The following is a 21,060-nucleotide window of genomic DNA, read 5'->3' on the forward strand; positions in this document are numbered from 1 at the left end:
TCTGTCATTCAATCATGGCTGATAAGTTTCTTAACCCCATTCTCCCGCTTTCTCCCTGTAACCCTTGAGCCCCTTCATATTCAAGAACCTATCTATTTCAGTCTTAAATATACTCAATGATCTGGCCACCCCAGATGGGGTGGCAATGAAGACCATAGATTCCCCACTCTCTGGCTGAAGAAGTTTCTCCTTATCTCCATTTTAAAAGGTCTTCCCTTTACTTTAAGGCTGTACCCGCAGGTCCTAGTCTTTTCTACCAATCTTCCCAACATCCTCTCTATCCAGACCATTGAGTATTCTGTTTGTTTCAATTAGATGCCCCCTCATCCTTCTAAACTCCATCGGGTATAAGCCCAGAGTCCTCAAACATTCCTCATATGTTAAGCTTTTCATTCCTGGGACCATTCTCATGAACCTCCTCTGAACACACTCCAGGGCCTATACATCCTTCCTAAGATATGGGGCCCAAAGCTACATACAATACTCTAAACGTGGTCTGACCAGAGCCTTATACAGCCTCAGAAGTACATCCTTGGTTTTATATTCAAGTCCTCTCAAAATAAATGCCAACATTGGATTTGCCTTCCTCACTACTGACTCAATCTGCAAGTTTACCTTGAGAGAATCCTGGACTAGAACTCCCAAGTCTCTTTGCACTTCAGATTTCTGAATTTTCTCCCCATTCCCATTCAGAAAATAGTCCATGCCTCTACTTTTCCTACTAAAGTGCATAACCTCACACTTTCGCACGTTGTGTTCCATCTGCCACTTCTTTGCCCACTCTCCTAAACAGTCCAAATCCTTCTGCAGTTTCCCTGCCTCCTCAATGCTACCTGTCCCTCTACCTACCTTTGTATCATCTGTAAACTTAGCCAGAATGCCCTCAGTTCCTTCATCTAGACCGTTAATGTATAACATGAAAAGTTGTGGTCCCGACACTGACCCTTGCGGAACACCACTTGTCACCGGCTGCCATCCTGAGAAGGACCCTTTTATCCCCATCTCCACCTTCTGCCAGACAGCCAATCTTCAATCCATGCTAGCACCTTGTCTCTGACACCATGGGCCCTGATCTTACTCAGTAGCTTCCTGTGCAGCACCTTGTCAAAGGCCTTCTTGAAGTCCAGGTAGATAACATCCATTGGTTCTCCTTTGCCTAACCTGTTTGTAAATTCCTCAAAGAATTCTAGGAGATTTGTCAGGCATGATCTCCCCTTGATGAAACCATGCTGACTTTGCCCTATTTTCCCATACGCTTCCAAGTGTTCAGAAATCTCATCCTTCACAATTGATTCCAGGATTCTTACCCACGACCAAGGTTGGGCTAATCAGTCTGTAATTTTCTGTCTTATAGAGGACTTGGGAATTTATCAACGTTCAGTCCCCTTCATTTCTCCAGCATTTTTTTATCAATCCTAAATTCCTTCAATTCCTCCTTCCCTAAAGACGTTTCTTTCCCTGGCACCACTGGGCATTTTGGTATCTTATTTTTCTGAAAACAGAACTGCAGTAGTTGTTTAATTGCTTTGCCAATTTCTGGCTCTCCATTGTCAATCCTCTGACCTGCTGCAGCTCTTTTCACCAACTTTTTTGTTTTTATTGATTCATTGGAAGTTGGCATCACTAGCTGAGCCAGCATTTATTGCCCATCCCTAACTCCCCTGAGGGCAGTTGAAAGTCAACCACATTGCTGTGGGTCTGGAGTCTCATGTAGACCAGACCAGGTAAGGATGGCAGATTTCCTACCACTGGGGTCACTAGTGAATGACAATCGTTACATGGCCACCATGAAGAGTTTAACATTTCAGATGGCCACCCTGGGATTCAAACCCATATCCCTCGAACATTAGCCTGGGCATTTGATAACTAGGCCAGTGACATTCCAACTATGTTCCTATGATTATGGAGGGATTATTGATCTGGTGGGCAAAATTGAGGCAAAAATAAGGATTACAGTTAAACTGAGAGTTCAGTTTGGGTAGAGGTGACCATTTGAGCTAAGTATTAAGCTAGGGTTAGTTTAGTTGTTTGAACCCAAATGTTCAGGCTTTGGATTTCTGTTCCAATTATGATTCAGACTCAAGGAAGGGTAATTTAGGGCTCAGATCTTTCTTACAATTAGGTCGAGTGTTGGGTTTGGGGTTGGGGTAGGGATTTGGCATGGATTTTGTGTTAGAAATCATACTTCACGTCAGCATTAGAGCTATTGTCAGGATTGGTCTTCCCTAACTTTTGGTTGAAGTGAGTATTAAGGCTATAATTAGCCGAGGGTAGAGAGATACCTGGAGTACCATTGATTTCTCACTTTCAATATTGACAAAAATGTTAGAATGACATCTACACAAGTTGCTGCCTGCACTGGCTTGAACATAGTTAGAATATTATGGGATGGTTTAGGGATAGGGTTAGGATTGGGATTGTGGTTAGGGTTAGGGTTAGGATTTCGATAGGGTTAGGGTTCGGGTTAGAATTTTGATTAGGATTAGTTTGGGTTAAGTTTAGGATTATTGTTTGGGTTTGGGTTTGGTTAAGATCAGGATTAAGAGTAGGATTAGGTTGAGAATTACGATTAGGATTAGGATTAGTGTTAGGACTAACATTTAGGTTAAATTTTGTGTTAATCTAACGATTAGGGTTAGGGTTAGTGTAAGGATTAAGATTAAGGTGAGGATTAGGGTTATGGTTAGAATTAGATTTAGGGTTAGGGTTAAGATTAAGATGAAGGTTTAGGGTTAGGGTCAGGTTTAGGGTATAGGGTGACAGTGCAGGAATGCTACAATGCTGAAAACAATCAAACTGGAAGCATTCTGAGTTAGAAGGTTGTGGATTGAGACCTGAACAATAAAACCAATCACTGCAGGAGTGCAGCACTGTCATTTACTGTCTTTCAACTGCCCTCTGCTGTGAATTTAAAAGACCTGATGACAATATTTCGAAGAAGAGCAGCTATCCAGTCCAATATTTGTCTCTCAGTCAACAAGTTCTGAATGCTTCCTGCATTACAACAGTGTCTACACCTCAGAATCATTACACTGGCTGCAAAACACTTTCCAACGTCATGAAAGGTGCTATGTGAATGCAACCTTTTCTTTCCAGACCTGGTAACTCTGACTCCTGCATGGAATGTCTCACCCACACAAAGCCTTGTTTAGATTTGCCACATGATTCATCGGCTAAAGAGGATTTTTTTGTTCAAAATTTCGCAAATCTCAGGACTAGTGAATGAATCGGAAGTGCTGGCAGTGCGGATAGTGTGCCTTCTGTACGTGTGGTGAGCAATACTGCCAAGTGATGACAATTAAATGGGAAAGCACATGTCTTCACCATTTCTGCTTCTGCATGTGATTCTACATAATGCACGCTCACTCAACATGAACAAGGCAACTTTCTTGCTCAGAGCAAAATTCACTGGCAACCCATCTGATTTATGGGAAAAGCCAGTGGAAACAATAACACGGCAATTGTCGTGCAGTTTTCTGAATAAGCTGCTTTAGACTTGACCCAAAGAGTGTGGTTAGAAAGTGAGACACGCCAGGTAGGATTGAAGCATATTAGAAGCATTGAACTGGAAGCTGGATAAGCACATGAGGGGGAAAGGAATGGAAGGTTATGTTAATAGGGATACAACGAAGGAGGATGACAGTTCCAAAGAAAAATCATGTTGGTGTGGAAATGATAGTCTTGTTTCTCTCTGCTGCGAGACCTGCTGAGTTTCTCCAGCATTCTCTGTGTATTTTCCAGATTCCAACATCCACAATATTTTGCTTTTATTTGAGGAGAACAGGACCTTTACGTGGAAAATAATCAGCAGATTGAAAGGCCTGCCTCTGAGCTGTATAATTCATTTCACTTTACATAATTGAGCTGACCTTCTTTTAGGCAGTGATGTGGGTTTTGATTATCCATCCGAGCAGAATTATTTATTTTAAGGTCCAACTAGAGTTGTGTGCTTTGGTACACATAGGATTATGTATTTGTCAATCCCAAAGTCTGAGCAATTGGTTGCAGTTCTGGCTACCCTGCTATAGGAAGGATTTAATAAGCTCGAGAACGGTCAGAAAAGATTTACCAGGATGTTGCTGGGAACGGAAGGTTTGAGTTATAGGGAGAGGCTGGATAGACTGAGACATTTTTCACTGGAGCATCACAGGTTGAGGTGTGACCTTTTAGAGGTTTATAAAATCATGACGGGGTATAGGTAAGGTGAATGACATATGGCTTTTCTCTGCAGTGGGTGAGTTCAAAACTATGGGGCATATTTTTAAGGTGAGAGGAGAAGGATGTAAGGACTTAAAGGACAACTTTTTTACACAGATGTTGGTTCATGTGTGAAATGAACTTGCAGAGAAAGTGGATGCGGTTACAGTTACAATGTTTAAAAGACATTTGGGTAAGTCCATGCATAAGAAATGTTTGGAGGGAAATGGACCAAGTACGGGCAAGTAGGGCTAGTTTAGTTTTGGAACGTGGTCAGGTTGGAACGAAGGCTCTGTTTCTGTACTTATTCTATTGTAGAACAGGGAAAGAGAGGTAATCACTGTGTATAAAATGAAACACTGAGGGAAGCCACAGAAACATTCTGGCCATGGTTCAACAAAATGTTAGAATTGCACGAAACAGGAATATTAATTATTATGGGTGGCATGGTGGCTCAGTGGTTAGCACTGCTGCCTCATAGCGCCAGGGCCTCGGGTTCAATTCCCACCATGTGTGAAGTTTGCACGTTCTCTCCATGTCTGTGTGGGTCTCCTCCGGGTGCTCCGGTTTCCTCACACAAACACAAAGGTGTGCAAGTTTAGTGAATTGGCCAGGCTAAATTGCCCTTAGTGTTAGGTGCATTATTCATGGGAAATGGGTCTGGGTGGGTTACTCTTCGGAGGGTTGGTGTGGACTTGTTGGGCCGAAGGGCCTGTTTCTATGCTGTAGGGAATCATGAAAAATGCTTGTGAATTCATTCCAGTCTTCCAAGTAATCTCAAACCATCATAGGAGACATAGCAAAAGGAAAAGCACGTTACAAGGGCTCACTTTTGATTTCTCTTGAGCATTTCTCCCACTTGCTTTGACCAAATATTGGAGTCTGAACTTCCAGATTATGAGTTCTGGGGTTCCTTCTCACCACCTTCTTTAAGACACTTTTTAAAACCAACCTCTGTTCGTTTGCTAAGTCACCTAATATCTCGTTAACTATGCCTCATTGAATCACTGAATCAGAGAATGGATACAACATAGAAAGAGGCCTTTTGGTCCAAAACGTCTATTATGACTTTCTGCAAGCATGACTCATCAAGTCCCTTACTTTTTCCCCATAGCTCTGAACTCATTTTTTTTTTAAATTCAGGTAATATCCTTCAACAATCAAGTCCTCCATTTGTAAAACACACAAAAAAAGCATTTATTAGCTACTTTCTCAACTGCATTGCTATCTTTCACACATATGTTTCCAGGTTACGCTCCTTCTGCATTCCCTTTGGAATTGCACCATCATCATCTGAGGTACCTTGGAAAGCTTTACTACATTGGAGGAAGCTATATAAATGCAAGTCGTTGTGTAAAGCAGGAGAAATTGGGAAACTGGGAGTTTCATACCAGAGAAAATACAGGTCCACTCAACTTTCGGCCCAGTTGTTTGAATTCACTTCTAGTTAAGGTGATGTTGAAAGGTTGGGATAGATTGCAACATCATCTCACTGTGAAACTTTGGATGGGGACCAACCCTTTGATATAAAAACACATAAAGGAGGGAAAGTTTTCAACACTGCCGAAACCAATTCAGTTGAATCCTTGCCAAAACAATTAAGGGAAAATGTAATAGTTTAGGGAAGTGTATAGCTTCTCCTGGTCTGCAGCCAGTATTTAACAGAATGCCAGGAAGCAGACCACAAATGATATGGCCTTAAAAATGTTGATGTTTAAACATGTCTGGGCATAATTTTAACTAACTCACGAGGAATTAGAGTCATGTTTATCTTGGCATTTAAAGTTCAAGCTTCCTATATACTTCTGTCAGATACTCTCTCCTGAATGTAAATGTCATCTGTGGCGTTATTCCAAAGAAGGACATTTTGTCGGGGGACAGTTTTTCCAGCAAAATGGTGAATATGTTCATCAAACAGTAGCTAAAGTACGCAGTCTGCTCACTGCTCTTTGTGGGGTCTTACTGCACACAAATTGTCCAGCACATTTTCAAACATCGCAACAGCAGACTGCAGAGTTTCACACCCGAGAAATGTGCTCTCTTGAGCTGTTGAATCTCTTGTCCCTGTAGGTGAGAGTAGGGCCAGGGACATGAACCACTGCTGCTCCTGACCTGCCCAATATTAGCCCCATTCATCCCTGAAACACATCCCTATCCTGGGTCCTGGGTAAGAGTGCCACCAAGTGTACAGAGGCTGACTGCTCATGTGTGAAGCTGTTAGTCTAGCCTATCTCTCAGAGATTGTCTCTCTATGCTTCCATTTTTTCTGTCATATTCTTCTATTGCCCACATACTACCAAGGTCACAACATGAAGTTGGATGCTTATGAAACTGGACTCAGTGGCACCTTCAGGAATATAATAGAAACAACTGGGGATAAAAGAGTGTCAGTTGACAGTGCACTGTATACATTAAAAGACCCCACGATCATCAGACCATAAGAAATAAGAACAGGAGTAGGTCACATCGCCCCCTCGAGCCTGCTCCACCTTTCATAGGATCATGACTAATCTGACATTTCTCACATCCACTTTCCTGCCCTTTTCCCATCTCCCTTGATTCCCTTACTGATCTAGAATCTATCTATCTCAGCCTTAAATATGCTCAAGTCTCTGGCCCCACAGCTCTCTGTGGCAAGGAGTTCCGGAGTAAAAATAATCTTATAGTTGACGTCTAGCTGGTAACTAAACAGGCAGCATTTGGGTAACACATTTGTGCCCCTTCATTAGTAACACCACAAATTAAACCTTATTTTCAAACCTCAAAAAAAAATCAACCCATTGCAGGTAGGCTTAAATACTTGCTGAGTAAATTGAATATGAGCAGGAAAGCTTGACAGCAGGGAGGTCTGACTCAGTACATAAAGTGTTGGTTAGACAGTATTCATTAGGCCCTATGGGCAAGACCTCCCAGCCCTCAGAGCCTAACAGTTCTGAGACACTGAGAAAAGTTTCACAGAGAAGCTACACCCTACTTAACCCTACTTAAGTGTAACTGCACAAAGTTCTGGTTTCTGTGGGATGGTACAAAAGGCGATTAACATACATTATAGAAAGCTGAGAGGCTGTGGACATAGTAAAACAGACCGGGGCTTACCTTCACAAAAGAGAAAGCTGAGAGTTGGCCTGATCTTGGCCTTTAAGATCACTGAGCAGTTTTGATGGAACGTTGAAGAGATACTTTCATTTGTGCAAGCGTCCAGAATATTAATGTACGATAGTCCCTAATAGATCTAATAGGAATTCAGTAGCAACATCTTCACATAAAGTAGGTAAGAATGTAGGCTCACTAAAACATCAGCTGATTGGTTAGATGTCATTCTGGGGAAGCTAGGTCAGTACATGAAGGAGATAGAAATAATAGGATATATCAATGGAGTTAGCTGAAGTCAGATGGGATGAGTATGAGGGTCTATGAAGCTAATAAAGACCCCATGACACTATTTCAAAGAGAAGTAAATTATCTGTGACGTCCGGGTCCATATTAACTCAGCAATCACATTTGCAATTAGACAAATTGGCATTTTCCACTTCCTAATTTCAACAACGACCACACTTTCAAAAGTAGTCTCACTCAAACATGTACACACTTGCCCACAAATGTTCACTCACTCTCACAGAAAAATGTTCACTTACTCACACACTCCTGACACTAATCATCTATAGAAGCAGCAGAATGCGTGTGTGTGTGTGTGTGCTTGTGTGCATGTGCGTATGTGTGTATCTGTATGTGTGCTTGTATGCATGTGTGTGCATTGTGTATGTGGGTGCCTGTGTCCATGTGTTTGTGCGCATGTGTGCATCTGTGTGTGTGAATATATGTGCGTAGTTTTCATGTGTATATATGTGTGCATATGCGTATGTGCGTGTGTGTGGTTACTAACACTGCTCTGTGACTGATGTAATCACTGTGGGTAATTTCAGTGCAGTAGCTCATGGCTCTGATCCAGGGGGTGTGTGCATGCTTGCAAGATGATTGGCTAAAAGCAATGTAACAAGGTCATTATTAGCGCGCCAGAACCAATATTCAGTTCCCAAGACACCTCGTGGAAGGCTGACATGCGGATCCCAGAACTTTGTGGGCTGCATCACCATCTGCTGGACACTTGGAGAAGCAAAGGGGGAAGTTATCACTCAATTAACCCCATACTACCCAGTTAGACACAAACTATTCTACAACCTGTTTGACATAAGAGAAGCAAACTTTCCTGAAAGATGAATTATGGAATCACTGAGTCATTAGCGATCATTGGTTAACGGAATCACTCAGTCAGTGTGATCACTGGTTAACGGAATCACTAAGCCAGTGTGGTTACAGGTTAATGGACTCACTGGTTAATGGAATAAAAGAACCAGACTGATTACTGGTTAATGAAATCACTGGTTAATGCAATCACTGAGCCAGTGTGGTTACAGGTTAATGGACTCACTGGTTAATGGAATAAAAGAACCTGACTGATTACCATTAATGAAATCACTGATTAATTGAATCACTGAGCCAGTGTGATCACTGGCTAATTGAGTTACTGCGTAGGTGCAGTCACTGGGTTGTTGGGTTACTGGGTCAGTCTCATCCCTGGTCACAGGAATCATTGACCAAGTGTGGTTAGTAGTTAATTCGTTATTGGGATCTCTGGGTCAGTATAATCACCACAGTACAGTTTCCACCACAGGACTCACCAGATGGTCTCCTTCTTTAAAGACCGCAATTTCCTCTCCCACCTGGTTGATGATGCCAGTGCATCTCATCCATTTGCCACACCTCCGCCCGCGAACCCCACCCCTCCAACCACAACAAGGACAGAACTCCCCTGGTCCTCACCTTCCACTCCACCAACCTCCGTATACATCACACCAGCCTCCGCCATTTCCGCTACCTACAAACGGACCCCACCACCAGAGATATATTTCCCTCCCCACTCTTATCCGCTTTCTGTAAAGACCGTTCCCTCCGCGACTTGGGGGGAGGGGCATTTTCAAAGAACATCTCCGGGACACCCACACCAACCAACCCCACCACCCCATGGCCAAACACTTCAACTGCCCCTCCCACTCCGCCAAGGACATGCAAATCCTGGGCCTCGTCCATCACCACTCCCTAACCACTTGATGCCTGGAGGAAGAATGCCTCGTCTTCCGCCTCGGGACCCTCCAACCCCATGACATCAATATGGATTTCACCAGTTTCCTCATTTCCCCTTCCCCCACCTTATCCTACATCCAACCTTCCAACTCAGCACCGCCTGCATGACCTGTCCTACCTGTCCATCATCCTTCCCACCTATCCACTCCACCACTCCCCTCTGACCTATCACCCTTACACCCACCTCCATCTACCCATCGCACTCTCAACTATCTTACCCCCAGCCACCACCCCGCCACCCCCCACAGCCTCATACCTGATGAAGGACTTTTGCTCGAAATGACAACTCTCTGCTCCTTGGATGCTGCCTGACCTGCTGTGCTTTTCCAACACCACACTCTTGACCCCAGTACAATCACCAGTTAATGGAATCATTGAGACACTAACTAGTTCAGGCAAAAGACAACAGCTTTCACTGTGCAAACAAAGGGTATGGTAGCACAGTGATTCTCTTTCATGTACAGTAATCCAGCTGGATCCAAACTAATAATCACAAATTTCTGTATTCATATCCCGCCATGGCATTTTCAGAATTGGAATTCAATTTTTGTGATGAGAATAAAACCCTGTGACGGAGCACATGAGATCTTGGTTCAATCCTGAAATCTTCAAGAACTGCAATATTCAGGTATTTGCATTGGCGTATTCACTAATCTTTGAAGATGGAGGAACAACTTGAGAAGGTTATTAAAAAAGTTGTGAGGGATTCTTAGTTTCCTTAATAAAGAAATAGAGTAAGTAATTGTGGAGGTTATTCAAATACCATATGAATCACTGGTTTGGTCTCAGCTGGGGGTCTTATGTTCAATACTGGACATTGCATCTTAACATAGAACGTAGAAAAATACAACACAGAACAGGCCCTTTGGCCCACGATGTTGTGCTGAGATTTAATCCTAATGTAAAATATAGTAACTTAACCTACGCACCCCTCAACTCACTGCTATTCATGTGCATGTCCAGCAGTCACTTTAAATGTCCCCAGTGACTCTGCTTCCACCACCACAACTGGCAACGCATTCCATGCATTCACAACTCTCTGTGTAAAGAACCTACCTCTAACGTCTCCTTTATGCCTTCCATCTAATATCTTCAAACTACGACTTTTTGTACCAGGGGAAAAGTCTCTGGCTATTGACTCTATCTATTCCTCTCATTATTTTGTACGGCTCGATCAGGTCTCCTCTCTTCCTGATCGAGGTGTACAAAATACATCCTTTAAGAAGGATGTCAAGACTTTAAAGGAGATGTTTTACAGAAATTTGCCAAATGCTTCCAAGAATAAGGGACTTCCGTTATGTTCAGAGTGAGAGCTCGTACTGTTTTCCTGGAAGCAAAGAGGAGTTTCGAGCTCCCTCCACCACCAACACACAGGAGCAGCATTTTAGGAACAGGCCATAGTTCCTTAGACAGCACCTTCCAAACCTATCAAAACGGAAAGAATTGTGGATGCTGAAAATCAGAAACAAAAGCAGAAATTGCTGGAAAAACTCAGCAGGTCTGGCAGCGTCTGTGGCGAGAAATCAGAGTTAACGTTTCAGGTTGAATGACCCTTCTTCTGAACTGATGGTAGCTAGGAAAAGGTGCAGAAGATAGAGTTAGGGGAGTGGATAAGGAGTAAACAACAGGTAGAGATAGAGCCCACAGAGAGAGAAGAAAAGTTGGACAGATAAAGGAATGGATAATGATCTGGCTGGGATGATGAATAGCTGTTAGTGGCTAAGAATGAGTCGTGAAGGCTCCTGATGAAGGGCTTATGTCCAAAATGTCAACTCTCCTGCTCCTTGGATGCTGCCTGACATGCTGTGTTTTTCCAGCACCGCACTTTTTGACTCTGATCTCTAGCATCTGCAGTCCTCATTTTCTCCTGTGTGTAATGGTAGGCTGCGATAACAAGGCCTGGTGTGTGGGGTTTGCGGTAAGGACATGGGACAGCTCAAGCCCTAAAGTTGTTGAACTCGATAATGAGTCCAAAAGTCTGTAAAGTACCCCAGCGGAAAATGAGGTACTGTTCTTCCAGTTTGTGCTGAGCTTCTCTGGAGCACTGCAGCACTACACTGAGACAGAGATGTCGGCCAGGGAACAGGGTGAGGTGTTGAAGTGGCAGGAAACTGGAAGCTTTTGATCTTTTTTGCAGACACAATGTAGGTGTTCTGTGAAGCGGTCACCCAATGTATGCTTCATTTTCCGAAAGTAGAGCAGTGAATGCAGTAGACTAGACTGAGTGGAGTGAAGGAGAAAGTGAGGTCTGCAGATGCTGGAGATCAGAACTGAAAATGTGTTGCTGGAAAAGCGCAGCAGGTCAGGCAGCATCCAAGGAGCAGGAGAACCGACATTTCGGGCATAAGCCCGAAGAAGGGCTAATGCCCGAAACGTCGATTCTCCTGTTCCTTGGATGCTGCCTGACCTGCTGCGCTTTTCCAGCAACACATTTTCAGCTGAGTGGAGTGAAGGTAAAGTATTGTTTCACTTGGAAGGTATGTTGGCTCCTTGGATGCGGAGGAGGGAGGAGGTAAACAAACAGGTTTTATACCTTCTGTGGTTGCACGGGAAGGTAACATTTGGCTATGGGGGAGTGTTGGGTGTGAAGGAAGAATGGACAATGATGTCCCAGAGGGAATGGTCCCTGCGGAAGGCTGATAAGGAAGAAGAGGGGAATATATGTCTGGCAGTAGCATCCCACTGGAGGAGATGGAAGTGGAAGCTAATGATCCTCCGGATGTGGATACTGGTGGGATAGTATTAGATGACAAGGGGACCCTATCATCACAGCAGGATGAAAGAGAGGGAGTGAGGGTTGAAGTGCACTTTATGTCAGTTTCAGGATTTCCAGTTTGTGGGCTCCAACCACTTTCTCTTTACCTTGGATGTGCAATCTCTTTACATGTCCATGGTGATGAGCGAGCTCAGGATTGATGGATTGTCTTCAAGTTAAATCTTTCTTTTTCCTTATTCTTAAATTATTTAAAATGGTGCTGTTCACTGAAAGCTTTTCACTGTATTTTATTGTAGTCTTACTTAAAATACTCATGACAATTTCAAATTAAAATCAAATCATATCACTAGCAAGTGAAAGTATGGAGGAAGAATTTTGATGAGTCCAGCTGAGTTTCCATATAATGGTAACATTCAGGATATTCATAGCCAGGGATTCAGTGACGGTAACAGCATTGAATGTCATATGGAGGTGGTTAGGAAGTCTCTCATTGGAAATGGCCATTGCTTGACAATTGCATAGTGCTTCCGTATCTGAGGAGTCGTGAATGCTGTTGAACATTGTGCAATCAATGGTAAACATCTCTCTTGTTGGTTCCCTTACCTCCTGCCACAGGAGGTGATGTTTTTTAATCATCCACCTCACCTCTGTAATTCAGGATCATTCACGATTCCTCAGACACCGAAACAGCCATGTTCAATGCAACAAAATCTGGATAATATCCAGGCTTGGACTGACAAGTAATGCCAGGCAATAAGAGACCAATAAGAGACAATCTAACCACCACCTGATGACATTCAATGATGTTACCATCACTGAATCTCTCACTATCAACATCCTGGGGTTTACTATTGACCAGAAACTCAACTGGATTCACTCCATAAGTGAGTGGCTACAAAAGCAGTTCAGAGGCTAGCAATACTGCAGCAAGTAACTCACCTTCTGACTCCCCAAAGTTTATACACCCATCTATAAGGCACAAGTCAGGAGTGTGATGGAATACTCCCCACTTGTCTGAATGAGTGCAGCTCCAACAACATCAAGGAGCTTCTCACCATCCAGGACAAAACAGCTCGCTTGATTAACATCACATCCACAAGCATCTACTCTCTCTACCACTGACACTCACTAGCAGCAGTGTGTACTACAGAAGATGCCCTGCAGAAATTCACCAAAGATCCTGAGCCAGCACCTTCCAAACCAACGACCACTTCCATCTTGAAGGACAAGGGTAGGAGATATGTGGGAACACTACCACCTTCACATTTCCCTCCAAGTCACTCATCATCCTGAACTGGAAATATGTCACTGTTCCTTCACTGTTGCAGGGTCAAAATCCTGAATTCCCTCGCTAATGGCATTGTTGGTCAACCCACAGGAGGTGGACTGCAGCTGCTCAAGAAGGCAGCTCAGCACCACCTTCTCAAGGGGCAACGAGGAACAGGTAATAACTGCTGGGCCCAGCCAGTGACACCCACTCCCACAACTCACAGATGAACTAAAGAAAGGAGACCGATTTAAGTTTGTTAAAACACCAAGCTAGATAGAAAATAAATTGCCAAGAGGAGGTATGAAATCTATGGAGGGAAATGTAGGAGCTAGGTGAGTGAGAAACAAATGTGACAGATGGAGGTAAAATGTGAACTTGCCCACTTTGCAGGAAGACTAGAAGAAGAGTATACTATTTAATGGAGAGAGAGATATCACAGAACCTAGCATTACAAAAATGCATGGTCATCCAACAACCAAATCACACCATGTTGGTTTGAAAATCCGACAAATGGAATGTTGGTGTTTATTGCAAGGGGAATGGATGATATAACAGAAATGTGTGCTGCAGCTGTGTCTGCCTAAGTGAGCCCATATCTGGAGCAGGGTACAGTTTTATTTATTTGATTCCCTTTCTTTGAAAAAGACATAATTACGTAGGGGATATTGGAACCAGGGGATCTAGTTTAAGGGTAAGAGGTCTCCCTTTTAAGAGGGAACTGAGGATGCTGAATTCTCTTCCCCAGAAAGTAGTGGCAGCTAGGTCACTGACATGACTGCAATAGGTAGATTTTTGCTAGGTAAGGGAATCAAGTGTTATGGGGTCTGACAGGAAAATGGAGCTGAAAAAACAACCAGATGTGCCAGGATTTTGCTTAATAATGGGGCAGGCTGAAGGACCAAATGACTTAGTCCTGGTCATATGCCCTTGTTCCTATAACAGAGGAAAGAAACTCGTGCTTGTTTGGTAGTGTCCTCTTTGGAGGATGATGTAATGTGTGATTAACAGTTTGAAGAGATACTTCCAGAGGGCAGTATGTATCGGATCTCCAAACAAAAGGATACATAAAAAGCAAGCTGCAACTTATCAAGGGCACTGAGTACCAAACAAGCACGTCCAAACAGTCTGAAAACGTGCAGCTTCTCACTCACACACGCGCGCACCAAACACACACACACACACACACACAGAGTCACATAGGCATACACTCTCACTCACACACATAGACACACTCTCACACACACAAACATTCAAAGACACACATACAGTCACATAGACACACACTCTCGCTCTCACACGTAGGCACTCTGTCTCTCACACACACACAGACACATAGACACACACACTCTCTCTCACACACACATACACACACAAACACAAACATATCTCACACATAGACACACTCTCACACATACACACAGTCACACACACAGTCACATAGACACACATAAACACACACACACAGTCACACAGACACACACACTCTCTCTCACACATAGACACACACTCTCTATCTCACACATAGACACACTCTCACACATACACACAGTCACACACACAGTCACATAGACACACATAAACATACACACACAGTCACACAGACACACACACTCTCTCTCACACACTCTCTCTCTCACGCATGCACACAGATACACTCTCACACGCACACACACTCTTCCCCCTTCAGCTGTTCACAAGGTATTTAACTCTTCCATTGTTTAAGGAGCAGAATTCCAGACAATATTTATCACTCAATCAACATGCTTTTAAACATCAAATTATTTGATCATCATATCATTGAGATTTTGGAATCTTGCTGTGCATGTTAGCCAAGGGTTATGACTGTAATTGCCATCTTAGCAGTATTTCAAGGCCTGTAAAGTGGTGGGGAAAGGGTTTATATAAATCCATTTGACATCAGTGACTGTATTTCCAGAGTGCCCTGGAGTACAATCGGATGAAAGTTAATTCTTTTCTTGAGATATAGGTGCCACTGGCAATGCCAGCATTGCTTATCTTTAATTGCCTCTGCAAACAGGACATTCTAACCCAGGGAGCAGTTACTGCTGTGGAATCTGGAGTAACATACAGGCCAGACCACGTAAGGACAGCAGATTTCTGTTCCGAAAGGACATGAGAGATCCAGGTAGGTTGATGCAGCAAGTGATGACATTGTCATGGTCACTTTTCCTGACAGCAGCTTTATACTCCCTATTTAATCCGGTCTAAGCCCATACGACTTTCTTTAGATAGTTGTCTTGTTCTTTTCCTTCCTACTTTGGCAACTCCAGGGATTTCTCCATGCTGCAATGGTTGAGGTGAAACACAAATTTCAAGCTTCTTTTTCAATGATAATAGTGCAAGAGGATCTGAAATGTGTATAAACCTGTCTGGCCAGTGCCAACTTCAGATCAAACTCATACAAACGGAAGGCCCTGCAATTCCACTGTATCTTTCATGGAGCTCAGTCTCCCAAAGCACTTCACATCTAATTGCTTCTGCACTGCTGTAACATTGGAGAAATGAAGCCTAGCTACAAGCCAAGCTTTCTCTTTTCTCTGACCCAGTCTCAGTCCACTTCCCCTCTGGACTCACCAAAACCAAAACGTACCTCCAATTATTCACCTCCTTGCATGTGGCCCACAGTTATCTGCAGCTCCCCCATCTCCTCTCATTGGTAGAACTGCAAGCACTAATGGGCTACTGCCACCAGAACCTACTGTAAGGTGAAGCAGATCAACCCATTCAATCACAGTCCAGACCTGACTACCTCAACATCTCATCATAATAGTGACAGGAGGAACTCATTCAGCTGCTCAAGTCTGTTCTACTCTTCAATCAGATCATGCCTGAGCTATATCTGAACTTCCTCCACCTGCTCAGCCTTCACGTTCTTAAACATTTGGCATTAAACACAACTTTCGCAGTCTCCAAGATAAAATGGTTGTGCTAACCTCCTTGTTGTAAACATTTGTTTCACACTTCAACTTCCTTTTCCAAAAGTAATTCCAAGCAATCTGCAGGACTGGTTTCTGATCCCTCTAATAGAATTGGAGAGATGTTTTAAAATTTTTTTTCTCTTTTGGCCCTGGGTTTTCTGTCCGTGTTTTTGTCTCTCCTGGGAGATTGATAGTTGGAGACTGTGATGAAATTCAAGAGTGTTCGGGGAAAGAGTTGGAATGTCTAGTCATGATGTTGAAGCCAGCACAGGGGTTTCTCCTTCCCCTCACTCTCCCTGTTCAATACGAGATCTGCTTTCTCCTGGTCACATTGTATAAATCATGAAATGTCTTTGTCTTGCAGAAGACATTACCATGGTTTCTGTAGCTGTGAAGGATTAATCATAGGTTACTCGCCTTTCTCTCCTGAGTTCCCAGGTTTCTTTTCCAGCTGAGGCTTGTTTTAGGACTAAAATTACATCTTGACTCTTTCCTGAGGTGATGTTAAGCAATTTAAGATGTTTTATATGAAGCAGGATAAGCGACACCTGACTCCAGGCGTCATGTATCTGTACAACCCAATTGTCACAAGTCTTACAGGAATGTACTAATTCCAGAGTTCTTTCAGAACCTACCCATATTTATGTGAGCATCTTTAATAAAAAAAAAAGGAAAGATTTGTAACATCTTTCACAACTTTAGGCTATCTAAAGACAATTTATATTCAATGAAGTACATTTTGGAGTGTAGTCTTAGCTATAATGGAAGAAACAGGGCAGTTTGTTGGTGTATAACAAACCCCTAGGAGAAAGTGAGGACTGCAGATGCTGGAGATCAGAGCTGAAAATGTGTTGCTGGAAAAGCGCAGCAGGTCAGGCAGCATCCAAGGAGCAGGAGAATCGACGTTTCGGGCATGAGCCCTTCTTCAGGATTTCATGCCCGAAACGTTGATTCTCCTGCTCCTTGGATGCTGCCTGACCTGCTGCGCTTTTCCAGCAACACATTTTCAGTAGAACAAACCCCCACCAGAAATGATTCAATAATTGACCAGATCATCTGTTTGAGTGATATTGGTTGAGAGGTAAATGTTGATCTGGGATATAGGGTGGATGGAGAGGTAGTGGGTGGGATGAGGATGGGTGGTCTGTTACTACTTTGTAACATAATATCATGGTGTGTTTGTGTACATCTCCACAAAGGGCAGACAGGACTTTGATTTAATGTTGCATCCAAAAGTTTGTGATTCTGATAGTGAGGCATTCCCTCAGTACTACACTGGAATTATCCAAAGGTAACATTTGCCAAATAGTTGTAGAAGTGTTAAGGGTTAAACGTCTCTGTGTCATACAGTCATAAAGCTATACAGCATGGAAACAGACCCTTCAGTCTAACTCATCCATGCCAACCAGATATTCTAAATTAATCTAGTCCAATTTGGTCCATATCCCTCTAAACCCTTCCTATTCATATACCCATCCAGATGCCTTTTTAATGTTGCAATTGTACCAGCCTCCACCTTTTCCTCTGGCAGCCCATTCCATACACATACCACCCTCTGTGTGAAAAAGTTGCACCTTAGGTCCCTTTTATATCTTTGCCCTCTCACTTTAAACCTATGCCCTCTAGTTCTGGATTCCCCCACCCCAGGGAAAAGACTTTGTCTATATATCCTAGCCATGCCCCTCATGATTTTATAAACCTCTGAAAGATCACCCCTCAGCCTCCGATGCTCCAGGGAAAACAGCCCCAAGCCTGTTCAGTCTCTCCCTTTAGCTCAAATCACCCAACCCTGGCAACATCCTTATAAATCTTTTCTGAACCCTTTCAAGTTTCACAGCATCCTTCCAAAAGTAGGGAGACCAGAACTAAATGCAGTATTCCAAAAGTGACCTAACCGATGTCCTGTATACCCGCAATATGACCTCCCAGCTCCTACACTCAATGCACTGACCAATAAAGGCAAGCCCTTCTTCACTATCGCGTCTCCCTGGGACTCTACTTTAAAGGAACTAAGAAACTTGCACTCTATGGTCTTTTTGTTCAGCAATACTCCTCAGGACCTTACCATTAAGTGTATAAGGCCTGCCCTGATTTGCTTTTCCAAAATGCAGCACCTTGTATTTATCTAAATTAAACTCCATCGGCCACTCCTCAGCCCATTGCCCCATCTGATCAAATTTGTTTTACTCTGAGGTAACCTTCTTCGCTGTCCACTACACCTCCAATTTTGGTATCATCTGCAAACTTACTAACCATACCTCCCATATTCAAATCCAAATCATTTACATGAATTACAAAATGCAGTGGACCCAGCACTGTTCATTGTCTGCCTTTATCATGTGGCTTGATACCATTCTATGAATGTAGGTTCAAGAGAGACTGGTTGAGGAGATAGAAAGTCAAGGACTGTCTTCAAGCTTAGACTTCAAAGGAGAACTATTTATTATGCATTACTACCAAATACAATCAGGGTAACAATCAGGCTCTGTCGTACAGTTATTTTAGGTCAGGACTAACTGATTGTCATGTTGTCTCCATACCATATCATGGCATTAATCAACTCCAGACTCCCCACTACTCTTGACCCACTCCGACTTGCCTATTGGACCAACCGATACACATCAGATGCCATATCACTCGCCCTTCACTCCTCCCTAGAACACCTTGACACCAAGAACAGCTATGTAAGAATCCTACTCATTGACTACAGTTCAGCCTTCAACATAATTATCCCCTCGAGACTGATTACTAAACATAGTGATCTCGGACTAAGCCCCACTCTCTGCAACTGAATCCTCAGTTTCCTGACCCACAGGCCACAATCAGTGAAGATTGGGAACAATATTTCATCCTCACTAACACTCAACATCGGAGCCCCCCAGGGGTGTGTACTCAGCCCCCTACCGTACTCACTGTATACACATGACTTCATCGCCAAATACCAGACTAATGCCATTTACAAGTTCGCTGATTACACCGCCATAGTCGGTTGAATCTCATACGACGACAAAACAGACTACTGATGGGACTTGGAAGACCTGGAAAATTGGTGCACTGAGAACAACCTAGCTCTCAATACCAGCAAAACCAAATAACTCATTATTAACTTTTGGCAGGATGTTACTCATGCCCCCTCCACGTTAACAGCACAGAGGTGGAACGAGTGGAGAGTGTCAAGCTCCTGGGAGTGGTCATCAACAACAAGCTTTCCGGGACTCTTCATGTGGACGCACTGGTTACAAAGGCCCAACAAAGTCTCTTCTTCCTCAGGCAGGTGAGGAAATTTGGCATGATGATGAATACCGTTGCCAACTTTTATAGGTGTGCCATCGAGACCATTCTGTCTGGATGTATCACTACCTGGTATGGCAACTGTACCATTCAAAATCGGAGACGATTACAGAGAGTGGTGAACTCGGCCCGGACGATCACAAAGGCCAACCTCCCATCTACAGAATCCATCTACCAGGCCCGCTGTCAAGGAAAGGCCGCCAGCATTCTCAAAGATCCATCCCACCCTGGCAATGCTTTTCTATAACCTCCACCATTGGGGAGAAGGTACAGAAGCCTGAACACACGCACAGCCAGTTTGAAAACAGTTTCTACCCTACTGTTGTTAGAATACTGAATGGACTCACAAACACACAGCATTCACCTGTACCTGTGTTTTTGTTTTTGCCGCTGTTTTTACCTATTATTTACTATCTATGCTACTTAACTCTGTGATCTCCCTGTATTGCTCGCAAGACAAAGCTTTTCACTGTGCCTTGGTATATGTGACAATAAATTCAATTTTAAAAAATATATGTTTATGTGAGTCTTCCAGCCTAGAATTGTTCAACTCCACCCCAACTGTGCCATTTATGCTCAGTGATGTGCAGCTTCATAACAACATTGCAAGGTTGTCTTACATGTTTATCCTCCCATTTCTTAAGTCTTTGATTTGATTCATCTGTTTCAACAAATGGATCAGGAAAGTAAACATAAAAGGTATAGAAACACTTGAGGTAAAGTTGGCAATCTTGTATCTTCTCTGCTGGCTTCTGTTACATCAGAAGATGACTCAATGTTCTCAAAGGTTTTGTTACAAGGTATGAATGTATATATTAAAACAGGAACTGTCTAATTTGTTTCATGGTGTGTTCTTCAGACTGTACCATATATTCAAGAAATGACATCTTTGGCTACAATGAGTACATTATTGGTGGATGGTCTATTTTGGACTTTCTGATGTGAGGCTTTGCAAGCACACCTGTGAAAAGACGTTGTACCACTGGGTTGACCTGTATTTATTCAAATGAGAGGTTTCTCTCCTCTAGTCTGACATCTTTAAGTAGTCAACATGCTCTGTGGAATAATCTTCAAACTTTTCCTGTGTAATGCTGCAGAATTCCCAGAAGATCTGTGGGGACAACTTTCTCAAAATGGCATCATTCAATCAGATTCAATGAATTTCTTTTTAAACTGTTTCCTGAACAGCTGTTCAGCTTTGTGAATTTCTTTTCTTCAGTTCATTTTTGGTCTTGATTCTGTGCAGACAATCATGTGAAAACATTATTTTTTGAAGACTCTTCTCCAATCATTTTTATGAGGTAAAAACAATGACTGCAGATGCTGGAAAACATCTTCTGGATTAGTGGTGCTGCAAGAGCACAGCAGTTCAGGCAGCATCCAAGGAGCAGCGAAATCGACATTTCGGGCAAAAGCCCTTCATCAGGAATAAAGGCAGTGAGTCTGAAGCGTGGAGAGATAAGCTAGAGGAGGGTGGGGGTGGGGAGAGAGTGGCATAGAGTACA

The sequence above is a fragment of the Chiloscyllium plagiosum genome, chromosome 3 (assembly GCF_004010195.1).
Source record: "Chiloscyllium plagiosum isolate BGI_BamShark_2017 chromosome 3, ASM401019v2, whole genome shotgun sequence".
In the NCBI taxonomy this organism is placed as follows: domain Eukaryota; kingdom Metazoa; phylum Chordata; class Chondrichthyes; order Orectolobiformes; family Hemiscylliidae; genus Chiloscyllium; species Chiloscyllium plagiosum.